Below are 21,932 nucleotides of genomic sequence, written 5' to 3'. Positions count from 1 at the left end.
ACCCATTTATTGCCTTACGGGAGGCGTAGTGCAGCAGAATAGGGAACTCAGGGTTGAATTTCAAAAAAGAGCTCAGGGTGTGAACAATGCATTTGGAAGAATACTAGCTCAGAGCCAGTGTTTGTCTCAAGCCTCCCTAAGATTAAATAAAGGTTCTAGGGATTGGCAAAGGGGAGAAGAGCTCTGAGGAGGGGCCTGCTATGAGTCCTCGGTTGGAGGGGGGGAATGGAGGGTCCCTACAGAGACCCCAGATATGCTGGAGAACCCTGGGAGGATGAAGTTCCATGAGCCCCTGAAGTTCCCTGGGGAGAGCCCAGGAAAACAGCCTTAACCCAGAGTCTCCCTGGCCCCCGCAGGTGACATATTTTTATCTGAAGCTGAGGTAGACAGGTGTGAGTAGCCTGTGCGCAGGCTCCCCCATCTCATGTCCACTCTCACTGCATGTGGATCCGGCAACACCGCAGAATGTTGACTTTATGGCCAGAGAGGGGCTGCTGCACCTGGAGAGGGCCCGCCTCTGGGACAAGGAGGATGCAGAGGTCATGAATGGACACCAGGAGACCAGATGGACGGTTTGTGACCGCCCAACATGTATCCACTGGTAGATGGCGGTGACTGAGGGCCAGATGCTAGTGCTGTTGTCCCCACCCTCACCTCACTGGTTGGCACGAGGCCCTCCGGGGCTTCGATGTGACCCTGTAAAGGAAGAAAAGAGACCCTGGAAGCCAATGCAGGCATCACAGAAGTAAATGAATGTTTCTTTGCACTCAAATCTGTCAGCCAAGATTTGCAGTCACTGCTTGCATAGCTAGCGGTGTTTGCGGTCATGGTGATGCTGGTAACTAGAGGCCTTGGTCGTGGTAAGGTTTTAGGCACACCTTTAGTGACAGTGCTGGAAGGTCGTAGGAGAAGGGTCATGGGAGTTTGAAAGCCTGGGATTTCGGTTCTGACCTTGACCTTTACTCCAGCCATGGCCTCTGCCATTGATTCACCATTCTGGACCTCTATTTTTTTTATTTAGAAATTAATATTGGGCTAAATTAGCTCTAATGTCCCTCAGAGTTCTAATTTTGCAAGATCATACAATTAAAATCAGATACAAAATTCATTTCAAATGGGTAAAGGAAAACACTACATGAACCCCATTTCCCCCCCTTACTCATATTATCAACCAACTCACGGTCTTTTCATTTACACCCTATTTTGTGCTTACATTTTTTTCAGTCCTGTAAGCAATCACTTACAGTGTGTGGACAAGGTGATTTTGTCCCGTTCAATCCTGTATCTTGTTGGTGACTTTTCTCTCAGGTGACTGCCTAGGAATTCCTGATATTTGCATTGGTCCTTGGTTCTCTGGTATCCTGCATTTGGTTTTAAAATAGGCACATGCTTTATCATGTGCTGACCTACTAATGTGAAGAAATCCCCAATGTCAATGAAGTTTAGAAAGGGAGCCCCAGGATGATCACAGTGTTCTTGACCCCAGTGACAGTCATTAAGTATGCAGCATTTCTCATGTGGAGATCTGTCCTTGGATGTAAGTTTTGCCCTTTTAAAAGAACCACAGTACCAGCAAGACCAAAACAGAGTTTTTAGTACATATGTTATTCCCCAAACAAGTAGGAGTATCTATGTCAGAAGATGTATGAATTCTGATATTGCATATTTTCACCACCGTCCTAATTATTGAATACCTTATTTATTTAGTTCCAGTGAATTACTGAGTGAGGATGCAGAGAGAGATAGTTACGCTTACATATGGGGTACACCTTTCTGTGCCTGTGTCCTTAGGTGATAACTGAGAGTTTTGAGAGTTCAGTGATACAAAATATGACTTTCCAGAAATAACTGTGCTTTTCTCTGTGCCTCAGGATAGCCGTCCACTCCACCTCAATGCAGGGTGAGGTGCCTATCTTCCGTGTCCTTTTGGCACCCTGATTTATCTCTCATATAGCATTTCTCTCCATTTCTGGTGATTTCTGTTAACTTGTCTACTTTCCACACTGGATGGTGAGCTCCTTTAAGACAGGAATGTGTCATTCCTTCTTGTAATACTAGTGCCTAAGGAAGGGGTGAATGGATGGCAGAATGGATGGGTGGGTGGGAGGACGGGTGATGGGTGAGCAGCAGAGGTGGTGAGTAGAAATAGGAGCAGAAAATAAGTGATTGTTATTTGGCACAATGACGTCATATCAAGTAACACATGAAGTTAAACTGATGCAGGTGAGATGTTTGACCAGTTGAGAATACTCTATAGAGCAAAAGTACTCCCAATAGCTACAATCATTGATCTGCACACAAATTTTAAAGAAGATAGAGCTAATTCATCCTGTAAGCAATTTACTTGTCCATGAAGACATAAGGCTTGTATGTCCAATTACCAACTTGATCAATGAAATGATTTAGGAAGTCAGGTTTGGTTCATTTGCAATAGATGACCAATTATAAGAAGGATGTCTAATTTGAAGCTCTGCTATGCTTGTTTCAAAAATACCAAGCTCCTTATAGCAGTGGTTCTCAAACTCGGTTATACAATTGATCCTTCAACAACTCGGGGATTAAAGGTGCCAACCTCTCGTATGTTATATGTATTATATATTGTATTCTTGCAATAAAGTCAGCTGGAGAAAAGTAAATGTTAAGAAAGCCATAAGGAAGAGAACATACATTTACAGGAATAGACTATAAACATGGAGTATAAGTGGACACAACACAGTTCAAACCCATGTGGTCAAGGGTCAGCTGTACATTATAATCCCCGGGGAAGCTTGAAAAAAGTCCTGATTCTCAGGCTCTCTCGCAGACATCGGCTCAGACTCCTGGGGCGGTACCCAGGCATCAATAGCTCGTCAAGCTCCCCACGTGATTCCAATGGGCCTGATGACCTCTTACCACCTGATGACCTGATGACCACACGGGGACACTAGACTTATAAATTCCAAGAAGGAATTGGCCCAAATATAGCAAGAAATTGGGCTGGAGCATGGGACACCTGGGTGGCTCAGCTGGTTAAGTGTCTGCCTTTGGCTCAGGTCATGGGATGAGTCCTGCGTCAGGCTCCTTGCTCCGCGGGGAGCCTGCTTCTCCCTCTGCCTGCCTCTCCCCTGGCTTGTGCTCTCACTCTCGCTCTCTCTCTCTCTGACAAATAAATAAATAAAAAAAATCTTAAAAAAAAAGGAAATTGGGCTGGAGCATAAAAATGGATGCACTCTAAAAGTATCTCCAATTAATAATTTAAAAACTCATGCTCCCTAAAAATAGTGAAAATGCACTGCAAGTCAATTTCATTGTTTTGAATTCATTAATAACTGAAGTCATTGTTTTATACCCTGCTTAATTGGATGTCATGCACTTAACTGAGCTCTCTCCACGCTTGGAAAGATAAAGATGTTTACAGCTCAGTGTAGATGCGGTATGCAGGGGATGGGCGCTGGCTTCCTGGCCCAGCTGCCACTCACTTTGTCTCAAATGCCACAGGTGCGGCAGGCCAAGCCTTTTAATACCATGTCCATCCTTGGGGATTAAATTCACTCCCAGAGAAAAGGGATTCATAAATTCTGGCCCTGCCTTCCAAACAGCAGTCTGATTTCACCAGGGTGATAAATTGCTCCTATCAAAACAGACATCAAGTCTCCCAGGGAAATAATGGGCTCCGACAGAACCAAGGGGGAACATCTTCAGCACTTACAAGCAGGGAGCCGGTGAAAAATCAAGTCTTAGGAAATCAGTGACTATTTTATTTATTTAATTTTTTTGAACCTCTCTCAACCTCTCTCAAATTGTAAGAGAAAAGGAGAGCAGATGAAAAGGATAATGTGATTAACTTTAAATGAAACAAATCCATCATAAAAATGTCCCAGGGAGCACATTTGTTGGAGGGTGTGGGATCGGGCCCAGGGTTGGGCGGGTGGGCGGAAAGGTGTGTGGGGTTGTCCTTTATAGTCTCTCTGGCAGGATTCCTTGGGCGGGGAAGCCACTGTCAGGGCGAGGTGATTTACTGTGTGGAGAGGCACTGCTTGCTGAGAACCCTTTCCTGCCCGCCCTGCCCCATCTACCTACGGCTCTCACGTTACTTGGGAGGAAGGCCCAGGGCCCTGGTGAAAATGCTAATGTTCTCTGGCCAGAAAACCCCATTAAACCATGACTTGCTAGTAACAGTTTATGGTAAATCACTTTCCCCAAATAGTTGACTGGCCTCTTACTTGGGCCCAGAAATAAAAGGGAGAATGGAAATTGATTACATAACCTCGCTTTTCCCGATTTTCTAACACAGTATCTTGCTAGACCTTAGGCTTCTCTGTACGAAGACAATAGCCTCTTCCCGGCTCAGTGTGAGTCAGGTTCCTGTGGCTGTTTCCTCGGCTGGAGATCCTTTGGCTGCATCCTTTGTGCCCCCCAGGGCCTGCAACACTCTTGGAAGTCTCTGAATGCCCCCAGGAGGATTACCTGCTGCTTTTATAGCTCTTGGTATGTCCTCTAACGCATGGGAGCAGAGAGTAGCCAACTGAGTGCCTTCACTCATGCATTCATTCAACAAGTGACTGTTGAGCTCCTACAAGGCACCAGGCACTGTGCCCCATACCCAGAACAGAAGAAAAGAGAGTGGAGACAGATTTGTCCCTGGGGAGACCCAGATCCATGTGCTTTGCATGGCATTCCGGGGGTGCTGTGAGGCTGCAGGTGACGCCGGGTTCTGCGGGGAGGAGCCCGAGGGGGCTACTCTCCTTGGCGGGGCCTCGCTTTCTTCATCAGTCTGGAGCACTGAAGGTTTCTTCCAATTCTGAGTTTCTGTGCGCTGGAGTAATCTAAAACAAATACTTTTTTAAATGTGATTTTTTTGGGGGTCTCTGAGTTGCTAAAGTAAAATATCTTCCTTGTAGAAAGTTTGTACCATACCGAGAATCAGAAAGGAAATAAATTCATCATAATTCTACCACTTAGGAGTAATCACTGTTTAACATTCTACTTTGATAATTAGCCTATTATTACGCATATATTCCTTTAAAGATTTTTTAAAAAATTTATTTGAGAGAGACAGAGAAAGAGAGAGAATGAGCAGGGAGAGTGGCAGAGGGAGAGGCAGAAGCAGGGAGCCCGATGAAGAACTTGATCCCAGGACTCTGGGACCATGACCAGAGCTGAAGGTGGACGCTTCACCGACCCAGGCGCCCTGCATATATTCCTTTGATGAGGTCAAGAACAACTACTTTTTTGTTTGTCCACGAATTCCCATAGGTATGTATTTTTTCCATCAGTGCATCTTCCCTTTCAACATGATTTTTATGGTTCACTCTTACTGCTACTACCGTCTTATTATTTCTCTTATTATTATGTGGCATGGATCGAGTATTTACAACGTGCCAGGCATGATGCCGCATGTTTTCTATATTGCAGGCCTTTACTGCCCAGTGCCCAGGTGAGATTCCCTAACCAGCCCATTGAGGCTGACAGTGCTTAGGCTGCGTGCTGAAGACTGGCCTTGTAAGGGGGGGTCCCGGCTGAGGAGCCAGGTGTCCACGGGTCACACCCCACCTGGCACTGTGCATTTTTTCCACATCTGAGTTCTAAGTGTCCAACCCATCCCCCATCCTCGTCAGTTTCCAGTTTCCCACCGTCTCCAACAACCCTTTGATTAAATCCTTGCAGCTATACCTTTGCACAGGATCTCTTCTTTTTGCTTCAGATAAATCCTAGCAGCAGAACTGCAAAGTCAAAGGTCACGTTAACTCTTGGCGTGTGCTGCCCATTGCCCCTCTCTCCAGAGCTAGAGCTGGTACGTGAAGTGCCCTGAACCAGGCAAAGAGCAGACAAAGGGAGCGCTTGCAATGCTGAGGATGAAAAAATCAGACTCACCCAAAGCCAGACGGAGATGCTGAGGCTGGAGGGAGACCACTCACCACAAGCCGGCACCTCCAGCCCTGCCAATACCAGGAGCCCTTGATTTATAGCAGGTAAGGGGACAACCATATAGGGTACGGGTTTTACCAGCCACACCATCTAAAGTTACGGATATCAATCCAATGCTGACTTTTCATTTGCCTTGAATTAAAAAAAAATCACGTGGGCCTTTATTGTCTTTCTCTGCTATAGCCAAGCCTGAAGCTCGTGCCAACGTTTCCCACGTAGAAATGTCAGACGAAATCCCAGTGCCATCGAACAGACCTTTATTCCTCCACCTGCACATTATGACTCTAATAAACACGTTATCAGCCCATGAAAATGATGGCAAACAGGTGACTGAAGGATTTGTTAAGTCAGCAGCAAAGATTAACAGTTCTTTTCAGAGAAAGCTGTGAGAGGTTCCCCTGTTTAAAACAATTGTGGTATGCGAATTTTCAGCACTTAAATCATTATCGGCAATTAGTCCTTGTCAAAAAGGTTGCAGCTGGTTTCAATTACAGGTAAGATTTTTATAATTTGAACTTAGTAGTGCGTCTGATAAGTAGGACTTGGAGAAACACCCTTTAGGAGATTTACAATTTGAGAAAAACTTCAAGGCATTTCAAAATTCAAAAATTCATTATTTTCAGCAACGCTTTGTTCCTGATGTCTATTATTAAGCTTCTAGAAAAATTTCCATAAACTTCATCCTTCAGCTGTATTCTTCCCTAACAGAAAAATTACTGATGATTAAAAAATTGCTTTTTCAATTATAAAGCACTACATGCACATTATATACCAAAAATTCTGAGCAGTACAGAGGATACAAAATAAAAATAACTGTCTTTGTAGACATCCCCTCATCCTCAGTCCACCCAGCTCCAGAGCTAAGCAATTTTCATTTTAATTCTTCTAGAAATTACCGCCATAACTTCATCTAGAATATTTTTATCACTGTATCTTAATCAGTTAACTTTGGGCAGTGTGCATTAACTCTTCACCAAGGAAGATGTGGGGGGCGTCTGGCTGGCTCCCTTGGTAGAGCACGTGACTCTTGATCCTGGGGTTGTGAGTTCAAGCCCCAGGTAGGGGAAGAAAGAGAGGGAAAGGAAGGAAGGAAGGAAGGAAGGAAAGTAGTGAGATTTAGTGCCTTTACATACCCTCCCATCTTTCCTTCATATGTTGGCTTTTGCTGGTTGTGTACTTTTTAAGTTTTTCTGTAGCTTCACAACTTTTAGTACTATGCTTACCTATTTCTTGATCCACCAACTTCAGATTTTCACCATTCTCACAGATGTGTAGCAGGATCTTGAGGCTGTTTTAATTTGCATCTCCCTGGTGACATAGGAGGTGGAGCATCTTTTCATATGTGTCCTTGCCTTCTGCCTATCTTTTTTGGTAAAGTGTTCAGCTCTTTTGCTCATTTTTAAGTCAGTTGCTTACTGTTGAGTTTTAAGTGATTTTTGGGTACATTTTGGGTTAACAGTTGTTTCTCAGATATGTCTTTTGCAAATATTTTCCCCCAGTCTGTGGCTTATCTTCTCGTTCTTCTGACATCGTCTTTCCCAGAGCAGAGGTTTGTAATTTTAAGGGTGACCAGCTTATTAATTATTTCTTTCATGGATCACACCCTTGGAGTTGTGGAACCATGAACTTGAGGCATTGTCTGTTGATTCCTCATTAATAAAGGTGAGAAAATTAGCATCTTTATAATCCCCAACTTTCTTTCCTCTTTTTCCAGCTATGCCATCATATTTTCATATTATATTTATATGTTTATCATAACTAAAAGTTTTCTAGGCTCCTAAGGATCAATTCTAAAAACAAAGAGTTTAAAAAGCAGCATTTATATTACTATGATTATTTAATATTTTCCTGCAAAACAAATTAAGGAAGGGTTTTGTGTTACTAAATTCATGCTATTTGAAGTATAATCTTCCAAGAGTTAGGATTAAATGTATTTTTCTCTTCCTAAACACCATCTATTGCTCAAAATTAGATCATCTTAAATTTGCTCCATCTTTAGGCCATGCATATTCTGTACAGCTACCTTCCCTTTCCTCTCACCCATGATGTTTCTTTTTTTTTTTTTTTAAGATTTATTTATTTATTTGAGAGAGAGAGCAAGCGAGCAGGGGAAGGGTCAGAGGGAAAGGGAGATAATCTCAAGTAGACTCCTCGCTGAGCATGGAGCCTGATGTGGGTCTCGATCCCAGGACCCTGAGGTCATGACCTGAGCCGAAATCCGGAGTTGGCCACTTAATTGACTGAGCCACCCAGACGCCCCTGTCGCCCCCTGATATTTCTTGTGTCCATTCTTTTCCTTTGTTTATTTTTGTAACCGCTGACTGAAGGAACGTATGCATCCTCATGTCTTTTAGACCTTTCAGAATCTTAATCACACAATATACCTAATTGGATTTGTTTCTGTCTTGAAGACCTTCGCTGAGCCTTCTTGGTTTCTCTTTTAATGGGTTCATTGCTTTCTAGACACACCACACAACTCACAGCCTTGGATTGCTGTCCTTGGTCTTCTCCTTCGTTCACTGCAAGTTAAATTTTACAGCATTTTTTCTGAAATTCCTTTTCCATTTTGCCAGAATGTAACTTCTCTGTGCCACGGTTTCTCTGTCTATAAACTTAGGATAAATATAATGTCATAGGGCTGATGTGAATTCAAAGTTAGTTCCTGTAAAGTGCTAAGAAGACTACCTTGCAAGTATTGCTTGGCAATATTTTCAGAAAGGGAAGTAAAACTCTCTGAGTCCAAAAACCCTCAAAATATCTTATTTTCTACCACCCCACTTGGTTTGGGATAGAATATCAGTTTTCCCTTAAGATCTGAAATGTTCTGCTCCTTCATCCTCCAACATTACATTCTCCTGGTAAGTCTGAGGTCAGTTTAGTTCTTGTCCTTTGGAGATCATCTTTATTTTTTTTCTCTTCCTTCTAGAAGCAGCTAGGGCTCTTGTTTTATGGTTGGGGTTCTACAATGTTGACAGAGTACAGATAATTTTTGTATTCTCTTTCGCTCATCCTGCTTGACACAGGTTGTGCCCTTTCTATTTGAAAACTCAGGTCTCTCTTTAGTCGAGAAGATTCTCTTATTTCTCTATTTCCTCCTCTCTATTGTCCTTGTTATCTGTGTCTGGAGATCTCTCTAAGGATGCTATTAGAATTAAAGAAATTCTCTTCTGTTTCTATAATTATATCTCTTTTCACTGGGGTCAGTTGACCATCTCTTTCTCTTGAATATTTTATGTAATTTTTTTCCTTGTCAAATTCCTGGTGATTTTTGGTTGAATCTTCATGAATGTTGAGCAAAGGTAGTTGGTGAGCAAGGGTAGCTGATGTGGTTTCCTGTGCAAATGTGTTGGTCTATAAAGCAGAACCATCACTCTCTTGACCTGGACGCACATGGGCAGCTCTGGTGACAGGTGTGCTTCCCCTGACGTACGAGAACAGAGAGCGGGCTTGGGACCTCCCATGACTGGCACTTTCCCCAACGAATCCCAATTCCTCAGAGGTAAAAAATATATCCAGTAAAATAAGGGCAATTATTTCATTGTCTCCTAAGGCAAATTCATACATTAACTGAATTTCATCTTTCATTGTTGGGGGGAGAAGGCAGCACATTGCAAGGGACTGAACTGCAGTGAAGGACTAGGCAGAAAGTTGGTGGAGCAGCATGAATGTTTGCAGAGATGAAGCACCACCATGCTTCTCCATTCACAGTTGCCTATGGGTCATCCATTTTGTTGCTGCTAAAGAAGCCAACAGCCTGATGGGCCTTCCCAGGTGCCCCTCCATGCATTCCCAGGGGCATCGCTCACTAGACGTTCTTAGGTGAGTCAATGTGGCCATCTCCTCCTACTTGGTCCTCATTTCTGGGGTCTCCTTGCAATATCTGACCCTCCTGGGATCTCTGTGGATGGTAGCCATCACTTCAGTGGTTAAACCTCGGTCTCTAGCCCATGTCTCTCTCTTAAGTCCCACTTGGGGGGGGGGTTCCACAGGCACCTCCCATTCACAGTCCCAAAGCTAACATTGGCATTTTTCCCCACTCTCTTCTTCCAAGTTCCCCTTTTGCTTTGTGGTGCCCTATCTATCCAGTTGCCCAAGCCGAGACAGAGTTTGAGTTGCTTTAACAAACACCACAGCCTGAGGGGCTTGAACAATAGAGATTTATTTCTCATGGTTTTGGAGGCTGGAAGTCTGAGATCAGGGAGCCAGCATGGGCAGGTGGGGGTCCTCTTCCTAGTCTGCAGAGGCATGCCTTCTGGCAGAGAGGGAGGTCACCTCTCTGGTGCCTTTTCTTAGAAGGGTCCCAGTGCCATTGAGGGGGCTCCATACTCAAGACCTACTCACCTTCCAGAGGCTCACCTCCTGATGCTTTGAGTCCATAGACTTTCTTGTATCTTCCACATGTCTGTTGTGTGTCCCCTTCTCCGGCTTCTCTTGCCTTGGCTCAAGTCCTCCTCGTCCTGGTCTGCATGGCCTCTAGATGCTTTCTCCCTGCATATGTGTCTCTCTCACACATCCAGAGGGTGGATCTCTTGCTGCAAGGCCTGGTGTGTGGGACCATATCTGTCTGTCTGTCTGTCTACCTGTCTGTCCTCTCCTCTAAGCATCCTCAGCTCCCCCACCCCCAATCTCTGATGCACCCACAACAACAGCAATGACAGCCAGTGTGTAAGGAAGCTCCCAAGGGCAGGACTGTTTGTTCTTCTCCTGTTTCCTTCACTGCTGATCTCCAGGGCCCGGAGCAGTGCACAGCATGTTGGTGTTCAAGAATAGGGTGTGCATACACTCAGCACCTCTTTCCATCCATCCATCACGTGCGTCTTCCCCAGCTCTTGCCCTAACCTTCTGATTTTCCCTCTTTCCTTCCCTGACCCGTGTCCCAAATGCATACAGTCTACTCTGTGATAGTATCTTCCTGATAATAGTGGGAACGAATGTGCTGGCCACGCCGGCACCTGCATCCCATGGGCTTGAGGTGTGTTACTCTGTTCTGGACGCACATGGAGCAGCTTCTCCAACTGGAAGTCACAGACAGTGTTGCTACTTGGTTGATCTGTCCTGTAGATGTGTCGGGATGGGTTAGGGGCCAGACTGGTGAATTAACTAGATGCATGTTGGCTTCACACCCTGCATTCTCTAGGTCTTTAACCTCTGGCGTTTCCTCCAGGTGTGGGATGTATTTTTGATTTCCTGTCTTGGTGTGGATGTTCATGGGTGGCGGAGGCATTTCAGGGGCTTCCATTTAATTTTCCCACTGCAGTCACTCTTACCTCCTACTCCAGAAATGAATGTAGTAATTCTTCCCATTTCCAGAGTCCCTTTAAATTATACCTCGGGGGCTGGGGGAAGACCATGGTTGGGTCTGTGGACCCAGGGAAGCCACTCTGAGCCAGACCTGAGCCTCATCTTCAGCTTTCCCGCATCTCTGGCTAAAAGAGATGCGTCTTCTTAGATGCTGCCAGTGAGGCCTCTGACTTCCTTACCCGTGGCCCACATGCCTTCACTTTGATGATGGGCTTGAGGATCAGTTATCAGTGTCATCTCCATCTTATGCCCAACAATCCTCAAAGGGCCTGGGTATCCCCCGTCCTCCAGCGTGTGGTTACCTGAATACATGGTGTGGCCTCTTTGGGGAAGAACGAGGGGAGTCACCCGCCTGTGCACTGGCTGTGATGCTGCAGGTCCTTCCTCCCGGGGACCCACCTGTTCTTCAGGCAGTGGGTGCTGGGCCTGAACACTGGCTCAGGCCCAGGTACCAACTCTGGCGCTGAGATGTGGCTTTTTCTTGGGACAGTTCGATTGTCTTGATTCAGCCTCTTGACCATCTTTCCTTGAAAAAAACCTTTTTTTTGAGTGTACAGATTGAACAACGCTCTTGTGGCCACCCTTTCCCTCAGTCCTAGGCATGCTGTGTCCACTACTCTCTCTGGGTCAGGCCCCTGCTGCCACTCCAGCCATGTTGCCCAATTATAATCGTGCCCCCTTGCCTCTACTTAGACACCACAGTGGCTTTTATCACTTCAAGACTCCATCAGTGCATTTCCATCAGGGGGTCCAGTCGGGCAACAACAGGATGGCCCCCTCTGTGTTTTTCAGCACTGTCCTGCAACGGCATGGGGGGAGTGCTTATTCCTGGGCCTTCTTGCCAGGCATGGTCGGTTGGCTTCCCGACCTCACGTGATATATCTGCTCTGGAAAGGCCACTTCCCTGAGCCTCTTCCTCCTTTACTCTGCTGTCTGGAGGGCAGTCCTGGCATTTCTGCTTTTCAGTGTGGGCCGTCCTAGCAGCAGGGCAGTCCTGCCTTGGGGCCTTTCCAGAGTATCACACTGTCTGCATTATGGAAGATATGCCCACATGGATGCACTCTCCCTATTGCACACTTAGGTTCTGTGCATCCTAATCCAGTCCATGTGTTCTTCTGGGTCCTGTCAATGGCTCTAGGCGGGGTCCTGCAGCCTCTTCTTTCCTGCAGCCTCTTCTTTCCTGTAACAGTCCCAGAGCTTCCCCAGCGGGGTGTTGATGTGACTTGGTCTGTGGGTGGGAGGGCAATGGGAGTAGATCTCAGGGGTGCACCTACTGCTGGTGGGGCAGAGGCCTCTGCAGCATTTTCCAGCAAGGGCAGAGCACTGGCCTTCAACAGGAGGAGAGGACCACTTCTGCAGGCCCAGAGGGTCCTCAAAGGGCTTTTTGTGACCTCTGACCTAGAAGTCTCCATTATAATTATCACGGTCCCACTCCCTTCCAACCAGAGTCCCCCATAGGCATCGCGGACTATTTGGGGCTGAGGATTTAACCTTTTCTGGAGCTCTGCAGCCCTGATGATTAAGTCTTGAGCCTCATCTTCAGCTTTCCCGCATCTCTGGCTAAAAGAGACGTGTCTTCTTAGATGCTGCCAGTGAGGCCTCTGACTTGCACGATTCACCTTAAATTGGTGATTAATAACTCTCAGGCTTTCCTTGTCTTTCTCCAATAGATGATGATACTCAGTGACAGCTACTCAACTCCATTATCCTCATAATTACCACTTTCCCAAGCTCTCCGGTGTCTGAGATACTGTACCTATTAGTACCTTCCTTCCCTTCCACAGTGTCTGTCCCAGTGCACCAGTGGGAAAAGTGTGAACAGTGCCACCATGACAACCTGCCAAGGGCGTCCTGTATCCCATCCACCACCGGCGCTGGGGCCTCATTGCTGTCTGCTCCCATTTGGTGGGTGATGCCGTGCACCCCAGCACTGAGATCTCCTATCTAAATTGCTATTTATAGACAATCTGTGCTGGCCTGGGCACCCCGGGAGTGTAAGGAAGATGTCGTATGTAACCCTTCAGCCTTTGTTCTGTTGAGGAGCATAGGATGCGCGTGCATTCCCCCGAGGTGGGGACAGACGCCTGCCAGCTCCAGGCGATGGCCATCCTCATGGGAGCAGGCAGACATGGTGGGGACCTAGGAACTGCCACCCAGAAGAGAGAAGCACCTTAGGCCAAGAGTGGACTTGTTTTTCTTTTTTTTTTTTTAAAGATTTTATTTATTTATTTGAGAGGGAGAATGAGAGAGAGAGAGCATGAGAGGGGGGAGGGTCAGAGGGAGAAGCAGACTCCCCGCTGAGCAGGGAGCCCGATGCGGGACTCGATCCCGGGACTCCAGGATCATGACCTGAGCTGAAGGCAGTCGCTTAACCAACTGAGCCACCCAGGCGCCCTGGACTTGTTTTTCAAAGACAGAAGTGGCTACAGACTTAGGTAAGTGAAGAGAGAAAAAGACAAGGTTTGAAGAATCTGGTAAATAAATAGTTAGCCTTTGTGTTTCCTCGGACTTTCTATTTTTTTAGGATTAAAAAAACCATATAATCAAGGCTTTAATTCTCACCATCAAACTAATAAACAAAACCACACTATTCTCTTGGGAAGGACCTTGGAATAATTTCTTGAGACATGACACGTGACATGCCACCATCCCCTCTTCCAGTTTCGCCCCAACCCATCCCACCCACCATTTCCTCCCTCCCTTCTTTTCTTCCCCCATCTTTCCTTCCTTTCATACGTGTCTATTTATTGAGTGCCTACCCGGCACCACACACGGATCTAGTCCCGGGATCACCCAACCAGAAGGGTCTGTTTTGTCTTTCCTGGGGTCTCATCTGCATCGGAATGACCTCCAGGGCTCCATTCTGACAGATTTCCTCTCGGATGCAACTAGGTCCCTCTACACGGATTTCCTCGGTGGTATAATGAATGGGATGATACTTTACATTGATGGAAGGAGTCTTAATTATTATTTATAAAGTGTGTTGAACATGCAAAGCATAAATGCACCAACTGTGAACTTATATTGGACCCCATTTTACTGAGTTTCAGCAATTTCTAGCGTGGTCTCCAGGCAGGGCGTCATAGGTATGAAACATTACCAACTGCATGTATTTTCTCATATTAAAAAAAAAAAAATCTCATTAAGGAAAACTCTTCCTTTAGAGTCCTCCTTTCCACAGGAAATCCCATGCAACCATGCAGGCATGGTAGCTTTTTTTTCCCCCTAATGCAAGGGCCAATGCATATAGCAATTAATCTTTTGTTTACTTGAAACTTTCACATTCAAAAGGTTTCATTTTCACATCCAAACTCCCTGCTCTTTTGTGCAGGGAATAATGGTGCTGTATTTCTAATTATGAGGCCTCGCTGCAACTTCTGAATACCGCTTTTCTTCCCCCTTCCTCTTCTTCTAAGAAGTGTGCATGAAAAGCAGAATTTGTATTTTCCCTGGTTTGTAAGTACCATCATGTGGGGCGCTCTCCGTTTGGTCCTGAGTTCCCTCTTCTCTATGTTTGAACCATAGCGTCGATCCGGCCCACTCAAGATTCCCACTGGCAAGGAGCTGCTTTTTTCGTAACCAATCCTTTCAAGCCAGGGTTTTTTAAATAATAAAAATAATGTATAAAAAGCATCCCCTGGGAGAAGCTGTCAGGCCACACAGCTGGTAATTTCAAGGGGTGGGGGAGCTGCAGTCCGCACTCCACTTTCCTGCGATTCCAGCTGATTTCTTTTAAGTCCCACTGCTTTCATTACGTTTGGTCATTCTAGGAAATGGACGGTCTTGCACGAACATTCTTGGGAAGGTAATGAAATGAAGCAGGTATGGGTTGCCTGCCCCAAGTGTTTGGCCCAGGGAAGGAAGGGGTAGTGGTGTCCTCATCTTCAACTTGTCAGGGCTTGGCTCTGTTGTGAGCTGGAGAAACAGAAGAATGAATGATTAAAAGAACAGTTGGGTGAATAGTAGGTGTGCAATCAATGTTCATATTTACTTTGCAATTATAGCTGCAGAGTGTGCAAAGGCGTGTTCTTCCTCCCTACACTTCCCCCATTTGGTTAGAATTTCATTCTTATTTGGATTTCCCACCCTTCCTCCATCTCTTCCTCCCTCCCTCCCTCCCTCCCTGTTTTCCTTCTCCATCTTCTTTTATGGGTCAGGATCTCAGTATGTGTGAGCCATTAGCTCACATATATTGAACCACCAGCTTTACAGCTCTATCAAGCATCGTTTCTCTCATTGACTATGTCTTACCTTTATATAATATCCCCCAGCAGAGCCAATTTGTCCATGAGGTACGGTGGAGGGCAGTGCCTGAGGCCCGAGATAATGTTAAGGGCCTATGCGATGTTTTAACTTTAATTAGAACTGAAACAGGAATTTTTAAATTGAAGAAAATATCTTAATAAACAATATTAACATAGCCATCTTTTTATCGACATGGAGGAAAATATAATTTTACATATTATTTTATGGAAGAAAGGACCCATGGAGGCAAACATGCCTAGAGCCCATGAAGGGCATAACGAGGCCGTGTCCCAAAGGCTTCTTATCTTTTGATAGAGCCAGTGGTTCTAGGTCTTGGCTCACACTGCAGTCACCCAGGCTCCACACCATTCTTAGGGATTCTGAATTCCTATGTCTGGGAGGAGGCTCAGGCAATGGGTTATTTGAAAGCGCCTCCGGTTATGTGGTCAGGGCTAAAAACCACAGGTTTGGGTGTTAGATGCTTTCAAACTCTACTGTATAGTCACCTCGGGGAGTCTCCGTAACTGGAGATTCGGATTCAGAGGCCTGGGGGCGGGGCCAAAACCCTGCATTTCCAACAAGCTCCCAGGTGATGGTGCTGATGCTGGCCCATTCCCGCCACCCCCCACCCCCCTTTCAGAGCAGGAGTCTAGCCTGGGTTCTGCGTTGAGGGGACATGCCATTCTCTGCCTGGAATTCCGGCACCTTAATGATGATAGGAGCTGCTCTTTATTGAGCACCACTGTTGGCTAGTCACTAGCTGTGTTTTCCATACTATTTTTGATGTCATAACTGCCTTACGAGAGGGGTGCACTATTCATTTGGTTGCCCATGTAAAGAATTAGTATCATGTTTTATACATATTATGTATATACCCACATATATAGAAATATAAGAGCAATATGAATCACTTAATAAGAGTAATATGAATCACTTAATATGAATCACCATGTACAATGGTTGCAAATACCACACTGAATGGGATACACACCTAGCCTCTGGAAGCCTGAATTGGAACTTGAAGAGAAGCAGAAGAAAGGATGATTGACAGGTCTAGGAATCTACCGCAGACATACCCTTGGAGAGAAAGGATTAGACAAGAATATTAATCGGTCTTTTCTCTTACCTAATTGCTTCTGCTGCTCCATCCTTCCCTTCACTTCAAAACAGTACCAGTATTCAACCCTCAGAACTTCATGGTTTGGGATACAACCGCCTTTTATTTTGAAGACCTAGGGCCAGCGATGTGGAGAAGTCCAAGTCTGGGCCTGCATGGTGTTATCACGAGAGCAGGTGTTCAAGGAGGCCATTTTAACTTCCTGTAACAAGTCACCCCGCTGGGAGCGCTGACAACAACAGAAATGTATTCTCTCCCAGTTTGGGAGGGCGGAAATCTGAAGTCCCCACCACCAGGCTGTAGTCAAGGTGTTGGAAGGGTTGCTGTCCCTCAGAAAGCTCTAGAGGAGAATCTGGGCCCTGCCTCTTTCTGTCTCCAGTGGCCACTGGCATTTCTTGGCTTGTGGACACATCATAAAGTCTGCCTCCAGGGTCCCATTGCTTCCTCCTCTCACACACGTGTCAAAGCTCCTTCTGTCTCTCTTTGAGGAAGATCCTTGTGATGGCATGTAGGGCCCAGCCCGGGAATCCAAGATAATCCCCCCACCTCCAGATCCTCAACTTAATCACATCTGCAAAATCCTATACAAGGTAATATTTACAGATTCTGGGGATTAAAGCTGAAACTGGGGGGGGGGGTACATATTCAGCAGACTGCAGATGAACTATACGGTGTCACTTGTTGAGTGCCAGATCACAGGGGACAAGGTGCTCATGTGTTCTGTATTAAATGCAATTTGTTTTATGTCATGATATGTTGGACCGTAAAGCATAGGATCTTAGCAGGAGACTCCTCTTCCTCTCCTGCAGCGCTGGCTATAAAGATCACGATCGTTGAGTGCTTAAACAGCGCCTGGCACACAGTAAGAGCTGTAAACTTCAGCTTTCACCGTTAGGACCAGCGATGGTGTCTGGTCCCCAGGTATTGATCAGCGATCTTAGCCTCAGGGCCTTTCCAGCTGCCATGCTGGCAATGGAGGTTCAAAGATGAGCAAGACTTGGTTCCTGCCCTCAAGAGGCTTCCGGTCTGCTGCCAGGTTTCCCAAACTTGAGACACGTTAGGGGTGCCTTTTGAAGGACAGAAAAAATCTCAGTCACCTGGTGGTGTTTTAGACAAGTTCTAGTTGTGCAAACACACAACTAGGAGTTGACTTTTTATGCTTGTAGCTCCTGCACTTCTCCAACACAAAACCATTCTTCTAATCGGGTGTTAACCAAACTGAAATCTACTCACGTTTCAAGTCGAGTGGTATGCTGGGCTCCGAGGCTGATGAACGCCGATCTAGTGACCATGTCTCGCATTTCCTGGGCCCATTCTCTCGTCACATGTTCTGCTTCTTTGTCTGCTTGCTAAGCGATACTACTCAGTTTTGGTTTGAAGAACTGTGGCCCCAGACTTAGCTTTTGACCACCGGCCTCGAGTCCCCTGTGTGGTGCCTTTGCAGACACCCTTCTCATCCTCCTGGGATGGCTCTTCATGGCTTTCGAAATGTTCTCGCCTTCCGGAGGCCGGCTCGGACCAGCGCCTGACTTGGTGCTTTTCTATCACGGCACTGACGGTGACTGGCCACACGTGCTCCGTCAATTTCGTGCTGGATGTTCCATCCTCCCGGAGGCTTGCTCTGAACCTGCTCTTGACCCCACTGCACCCGAATGGGCATCGGCAACACCCAGGCCCTCGGTGCATCTTCGGAATTCGGCTGGATTTGCGGGTGTCTCTTCAGCCTCATGGATGGATCATGGAGCAGGTGAATGGCCACTGTGGGGAGAGGGACTACTGCCATTGTGTCCCTGAGCTGAGTTCCAGAGAACTTTGCAGCATTGACGTGGTGAGGAAGACCCGGGGCGATGCTTGAATAGGGGCAGGGCTGGCACAAATAGTGTGCACCTGTGTGTGCGTGCATGTGCGCGCGCACGCTCGTGTGTGTGTTTGTGTGTTTGTGTGTGTTTAACCGTATCCCGGAGGCCACCTTACCTGCACGTAGAGGTGAGGACAGCAGTGGGACATTCTTCTCACCCAGGCGGGTGTCCCACCCCAGGTGCCCCACATCCATCCTCATTTTGTCTTCTCCTTCCTCCTAAGGGATTCGTGGTGAAGAAAAGGAGCAGTGGGAGAAATTTTTTCTTACTGGCAACGTTGTTGAAAACAAATTGCAGGAAGTGATCTCCCGCGTGAACTCCTGTGCCACATCCTTTGATGTAGGTACCCCAATTACAGCCCCAGGCGTTGCCAGACGCAGGAGCTTCTGAGCATCTCTCGTTCCCAAGTGGTGCGATTACATCTCCGAGTCTTCATGACCCTCCAGGGTTGTTTTTTTTTTTTTTTTTTTTTTTTACTTGTATAAATAAATCAATTATTTAAGGCAATGGCTTTGATCGCCATGAGCCGCTGTTTGGTGGAAAACCTCAGTAGTTCTCTGGGAGCTCCCTCCCTGCCCAGCATGCGGTGCAGCCCTTCCTTCAGAGGCCTGGCTGTCCCCAGGGCATCAGGGGCATGCTGCAGCCTTGGCCTCGGTGGCCAGGCGCCCTGCTCTGAGGCAGCGGCTGTGGGCCAGGCTGAGCAGACACTGAGTGCAGCCGCGGTGCCTGTGACCTTCACCCCCTTCGAAGGTGGAGCTGCTCCCTGCCTTTAGGGGGGATCCATACAGCGTGTTTTGTGAAGCAACACTCACACTGGTTGGGTGATAAGAATTTGGGGGTCACTTGGGATGTGTATGAATTAGCGTTTATATCCTATTAATGAGGTGTTAACTGCTCTTGCAACCTTTTTAATGCAAATTAATCCAGCACCGTTGGCAACGTCATGTACCCAGTGTAATACCTTCTAGCCTTTCTGTTACTGTCAAAGCAATTAGTGGTGCACTGTTAATGAATAATATGCTCCACGTCTGCTCACCGCTACACACCGGGTGTCTTTTGGGGGGAAAGAAATTGTTCCAACATTGTGAGGGTCACTTGAAAGTTACAGTCTCACCTAAACACAGGGACATCTGTGTGTGGAATTTGCCTGGATAGGACCAGCCTGCAAGACATCCAAGATCCCCCTACCCTTGTTTGTCTCTTCTCCGCTTTCTGCGTGGATGAGCAGTGTGAGTGAGGGAGCCAAACTGGGGCCTGAAGCAAAAGGAAGACTATGCCCCACATACGTGCTTAGCAAAATGTCCTCCAGTACTCAAACCACAGAGAAAATTGAATAGAGGCTCTGCAGTAAAAAACTATGAGTATATATGAAGCCCCACGTTGCCCCATCTGTTTGCACCCCACTGTTAACCTTCACAGAGCTGTCCAGAGGGGTCTCAAAGGCCAAGGGACTGGGAATGGCTGCTGGGGGGAACCACTCTTTGGAAACTAAAGAATAAAACAAGTGACAACCAGTCTTTATTTCAAAGTTTTGAGATTTGGCACATCGTGGATTTTTTGCATTGTTTTATTTCTATTTATTTTTTAAGAGAGACAGAGAGAGTACACATGCACAAGCGTGGGGAGGGGCGGAGGGAGAGGGAGAGAGAGCATCCCAAGCAGACTCCCTGTTGAGTGCGGAACCTGACGCGAGGCTCCATCCTATGACCCAAGATCATGACTGGAGCCAAAACCAAGAGTCGGATGCCCAATCAACTGAACCAGCCAGGCGCCCCTGCATTAATTTTTATTTTTAAAAATATTACATTAAAAATCATTTTATCTTGATTTCTGAGATTTTTTATTTTTATTATCCTCAAATGGTGTCTCCCTAGCCCCATCCTTACCCTCCCCAGAGCGGTTGAATGGGTGACTGTATTGATTTTGCAAGGACAATGGACCTGTTTTAGACAGAGTATCGCTGCAGGGGTTGAGGATCCTGGGACTTTCCTGGGCTTCCGAACTTCTTAAACATTTGGGGAAAATCCCAGCATCTTCATTATCTTTGAAATTGAGAGACACATCACTCAGCTAGGCAGCTGGTGACAGGGTTTTCATAGAAGCAGCTGTTTTAAATCTTTTCAGATATAGGCGGGATATTATACATAATCAAATAATTCTCCAGATAAAATTGAGTCATCTGAACATGTGCAGAGTTGAAGATGGACTTTGGATGGAAAAAGTGGGTTTTAGTTTGGCTCTTGCACTTTTTAGCTGAGTCATCTTAGATGGGTTGCTCAAGATCATTGAGCCTCCATTTTCTTATCAGAAATGAAAATGATGCCTATTTATAGAATTGTTATAAGGATTAAGTAAAACAATCTGGGCAAAGCATTTGACACACGATAGACCCGGCCCATTCCTAGTTGCTCTCTTCATCTGAAGGGAGGACCTGTGTTCACAAATGAGTTCTCAGTTCCATGCCCCAGCAAAGGGCCATGTGGTCTTTTATTTACTCTATCACACAGTTACTAGATCCTAGTTGCTGAAAGTCACTGTGTTTCTCCAAAGCCCCGAGATTCTAGCAAGTCTTCTATTATATGGCATATCCCACAGCCTAATGCTATGTTACAGGACTCCCCTTAAGGGAGATACTACCGTCTGGTGGTCCCAACCTCCATTTCCAATCCCCCTTACCTTTGCTACCTTCTAGCTAGGACTAATCACCCGGTACAATGCTGGCCCAAGGGACAAAAGGAAGCCGAATTTGCTTAGAGTTCCTGAAAATTTCTGCTACCATGTTGACTTCTTTCTTCTTTCAGATGGAACAAATGAAGATATGGTAGGTGGTGCCCCTATAGTTCTCGCCAACTGGAGGCCACTAGAGTCTTAGGATGGCACCGCTGAACCAGAAAAATGAGTCTCTTCTTTGTTTAAGCCGCTGTGGCTAAGTTTTCTGTCTCTTTCAACCAAAAGCCTTCTTTTCTGGTGTACCACTAACTCCAGTCGTCCAGGGTGCGTCCAGAACCTCCAGACGATAACCATGAGACAAAGCCACTCTAGTGCTCGGGACTGTCATCCCTGTGATGTGATGCAGCTGCGTCCCCAGCCTTCTCTACCCTTCAGTTGAGTCATCCTGCAGGCCCGAAGTTCCTGAGGTTGGGAGAGCCCTTCAGGGTCCACCCCACCTTTCAGCCGCACCTGCCCAGACATGTCAATAAAAGCTGCAGCCTTTGCTTGGGCTCCAGCTGGGCCTCCTCCTTCTAGAAAGGCATCATGAAGCTCTCGTTTGGGAAAAAATATGGCTACTGCAAAGTCAATACCCAAGGAGGGAGACTTCTTGACACCATCGCTGAATGCCAAAATATGGCCTTGTTTGGAGACATTCCTAAAAACCTCCCCCTATGGATTTAAAGTGTGTTGATGAAAGGATAGACAATACTTATGTCAAACGGGAGGGGAAGGGTGTTGCAGAGACAGACAGAAGAAGTCATGAACTGTGGTTTTCAGCAAAGATGCCTTCC

The sequence above is a fragment of the Mirounga leonina genome, unplaced genomic scaffold (assembly GCF_011800145.1).
Source record: "Mirounga leonina isolate KUSES-001 unplaced genomic scaffold, KU_Mleo_1.0 Mir_118, whole genome shotgun sequence".
NCBI lineage: Eukaryota > Metazoa > Chordata > Mammalia > Carnivora > Phocidae > Mirounga > Mirounga leonina.
The sequence above is the reverse complement of the archived record's forward strand: the minus strand, read 5'-3'. Positions refer to the sequence as shown.